The sequence below is a fragment of the Urocitellus parryii genome, chromosome 7 (genome assembly GCF_045843805.1).
Source record: "Urocitellus parryii isolate mUroPar1 chromosome 7, mUroPar1.hap1, whole genome shotgun sequence".
Taxonomy (NCBI): domain Eukaryota; kingdom Metazoa; phylum Chordata; class Mammalia; order Rodentia; family Sciuridae; genus Urocitellus; species Urocitellus parryii.
Window position 1 is genome coordinate 27968947 of NC_135537.1, and position 4532 is coordinate 27973478.

The following is a 4532-nucleotide window of genomic DNA, read 5'->3' on the forward strand; positions in this document are numbered from 1 at the left end:
CCAACAAACTCCATGATGAACATCAATATATTTTCTTTGGGAGAATGTACACATAGTTTCCTTATATTAAAGATGAACTAACTGAAAATAGCAATTTAAATAATAGTCAAACTGAACTTTCAAATTTCCATGAAAAAAAAAATGGACTTCCATTCTGAACTCAGGCTTTCATGTTCTTCCTAGAACACAAAGGTAGTTCCTGCTTTTGAGGTAGATCTTTGCTTTTGAGATGGCTTTCACTGGAGTTCTCTGGTCTAATGATCTTCATGACTCACTCATTGTCTTCCTTAACTATTTTTTCAAATGTTACTTTTTCGGTCATGCCTCCCTAACTAATCCACTTGAAATTACAAACCCCAGCCTTGAAACCCTAACTCCTTCTCTGGCACTTTTTAATTATGCAATCTTTGAACTATTCTATTTTTGGAAATTGACAGTCTTGCCTATTAGAATGCTAGTTGCATGGATGGCTGGAGTTTTGAGGTCACTTCATTGTTGTATTCTCAATATATAAAAGTGTCATAAAGAAGTAGATGTTATGTAAATATTTATCCAATTAATACATTCTTTTGAAAATGCTCAAAAATTTCAAATATTTTTATTCATGAAAAGGAAACTCCATGGTAATTTATAAAATTTACTGAAAGGCAAATATAGTAAATAAAATTAATAACTAATAAAGTCTGTCCAACTAGTCAAAAACAAAAACTTTAATGTTAAAATATATATATATAATATATTGATATTTGGGGGCTTAAACTTCATGTTGCTCCATAAACATTGATGAAAAAACACCATTGCAGTAAACAAATGTTTTCTTTGAGAGTACTCCAATGTAAAACCCTTTTTAAAATGTATCCTTACATTTTATGAAAAATCAACTCTGCTGTCTTGTATAAAATAAAAAGCTACAATATTTGAATTTTAATATTTTTAGCAAAAAATCACAATTTTGTAACAGTTTACAAAAATAGAAGAACAAAAGTGTCAAAGATGTACGGACTATAAAGCAAAGACAATAAGTTCTCCTGCTATCTAAATGACTTTAGATTAAGGCTTCTTTCCTTTTCTCAGGCCAACTATAAAAATTCAGAAGTGCCAAATTTGAGTGTTACAGTTCAGATGCATTTGTACAAGATCAACTAAGGTTTTCTTTAGTTCTCCCACTTTTAAAAAGATGAATCACTGTAACTCTTCCATTGATCAATGAGATATCCTCTTGGCTTTATATGTTAAATAATGAAAGATTAATAAATGAAAGGTTAAATGTCAATACTGTTCCCTTTCACAAGCAATGACCATAATTAGTTCATTAGGCTCAAAAGAAACTATAAAAAACATGGAAAGGACAAATTTAAACTCCACAAATCCTTTCTGGAGACCCTAAAGACTAGATATGTAATAAATATGCTGTAAATCTAGGGCAGCACATCCTAACAGAACTTGGTAATACTTATCAGAGAAATGTATTCATATTCACAGTCTGTGAGATAAGACCACGAATATATCCATGTCAAGAGAGGTCATGTTTTACTGCTAAGTAAATTATAAAAGTACATGTTTTCATAAGTTTTTGAATTTTAGAAATGCAAATACAGAATTGCAGATCCCTATTACAAATGCAAAATGATATAAGGTTACAAAATATAATGAGTTAATTATGTGTACATTTTCTAAACCAAGCTGAAATTGCTTCAGAAAAAAATTAAATTAAAAAAGTATTTTAATACTACTTGACTCTCCACTTTGTGGAGGAGAGATTCCTGAAAATCACATCTAGATTTCCACCAGGAGGTGGAAACACATGTGCTAGTCAGAAAGTAGCCCCTCCCTTAACTGTGTACCAGACCTGAGGTCTTAATTTTCTTAACAGAATCCAGCCATTTTTCAAATGAAACATGTTCCTGTTTTCTAGTCTGACCAATGCATACAAACATTAGGCATGAAATGTGCTGTATCATTAAGAAACCAGCGTCCTCTAATTTAAAATAATAAATTTTTCCCAATTATTCTTACCTTAAGGCAACCCAGGTGTTTTATGGGACAATTTAGATACAGTGACTGCCTCCATTTACACTGAATTCATGGGGAAAATGAAGTGTAAGAAAGTAATTTTCCCTCCCAAATTTTGCTAACAGGTAAAACGGAGATATTTCAATTCTTTTATAGGATTATCTATCCAGGAACTTGAAAAGATGTATCCAACAAACAGCTGCAACTTTTTTTTTTTTAAACAAATAAGGCCAGCTAAAATAAGGAGTTACTTGCATTTTTTTTTCTTTTGTTAATTACCAGAAGTAATAACCACATTCTTTTTTTTTTTTTTAAGTTTTTCAATCAACATGAGGAGGTCATTCTCAAATATTTCTGGTTGTTCTTCCAGGCAATGACTCTGCCCTGTGTGGTCAAAATCTGCCCCATTTGCTCTGTTCTCATCAAGCAAAATAGATGGATGGGAACAAACAACACATAGAATGAAGTCTATGGATTTCTCTCAGAATTTATTTTCAGAGAGTAAATAATCAGAAGCACTAGGAGACTCATTCTCTGGGACTTGCTTTTCAAAGGAAAAAAAAAAAAATAGTCACCATGAGGCTAAATTGGGATTCGACAATTCCCAGAAAGCACTTTGATATTGGAAGAAATTCTAGGCCAGATTGAGCACTTCAATAATGCATTCACAGTTCATTTTCTGTTCATTTTCTCCTCTAGTGATGGTCTCCACTCCAGGGCCCCATTCCACATAAAACTTAAATATTCAGAAAATTACCTCCAAGAGTGTTTACCTGACTAATCACATTTAGGTTGTGAAAATAAGTGAAACAAAACCCGCAGCTGTACTTTCTAAAGCACACTGAAATGAGACCATGATCTTCAGTACGGTGAAGTTTTACAAACAGACCCTAGAAATGTAGCTCCAGATTTGGAAATCTGGAAATTTTCTGACAGAATTTTCCCAAATCACACATTCCTTTTAAAGAAACAATTATACTATTTACAAAATCAGTAGAGTTTAGGGCCTAGAAGCAACAGCTGCAGGGATTATGAAAAGGACAGATTGTACCATTGTAGTCATCCTGCAGAAGCTCCAGGCTGAGCATCAATCTTAGAAACTGCGCCACATCGAAACTCAACCTGTTAAAAATGTTGTCTTCAAAGGGGATGGTGGCATGTATCTGCATTTCCGTGCTGTTGAGTCAAAAATTATTTTGAGTTAGAAGGCAGACAGTTTGACTGGAATTTGGAAGTAAAGGCAGAAAGGACAAATGATCTGTGTACCACTGAGTTAGTCTTCATCAAATAAATTATTTAATATCCACAGTAGCCTTACATTTGCTATAAAACCTGCACCTAGGACCACACCAAATGAAAACTTTAAAAAAAATTCTTAACATAATTGTTAGTCTCCAATGTACCCTGTTTTTATTTGTTTATTCATTGCCATTGCCTGATGCACCTTAAACCCTTTTAATTCATCTGTTTCTCCACTAAATCATGGAACTTGCTGATACACCATCATCTTTTGAGCAAAAGAAACTAAGGTTTATTTCTCAAATTATGTATTTTATTCTATTAGTTTGGTCTTAAGGTGTGATGTGAAATCCCTTGCTATAATAATTTGAGACAAAAGGTAGATAGATAATTTTATGCTGAGGAGAAACTTTTTAGTTTGAATCCATCCCATTTACTGATTCTTTATACTAATTCCTGCACTATAGGAATCTTACTAAGAAAGTCAGGGCCTAATCTGGCATGATGGAGATTTGGGCCTACATTTTCTTCTAATAAACATAGTGCCACTGGTTTAATTCCTAGGTCCTTGATCCACTTTGAGTTGAGTTTTGTGCATGGTGAGAGATAGGGGTTTAATCTCATTTTATTTCATATGAATTTCCAGTTCTCCCAGCACCATTTGTTGAAGAGGCTATCTTTTCTCCAATGTATGTTTTTGGTGCCTTTGTCAAATATAAGATAACTGTTGTCATATATCACAAATTAAATTTTTTTAAAAAATAAAAAAAAACACAAAGCAACAACTAAAGAAAATTTTATGGAAGTGCTTCTGTTACACAAAGAAATCCTATATTGTAGTATAACAAAATGTTGAACAATTTGTTCAGAGGTTGAACAATTTGTTCAGAGATTGAACAGCAGAAGTTTAAATTATCATTTTACTTCAAATGGATGGTTAGGTCACACATTGATGGAATGCTAATTTTCTCTATCAAATGAAAATATTTCCCTCCAATATTGGAAAGGAAGAATGTCTAACCAAAATAGCTGTCATCTCTCACTGAGAAAACAACACAACTCACTAATACATCATTTACACATTCTCTCATTTATTTATGCAAGCATTAATTTGACAATTCTTATTTTGCACTTAATATGTGCCAGGCCTCATACTTAGAATGATTACATCGAGGTTGGGTAGGTATTGTTATTAAGACAATCATAGTTAATCAGGATTGCATTCGATTCCTCTTTCTAATGTAGGGTATGCATGTAAAAAGCTTGGGTTTTCAAGCTAT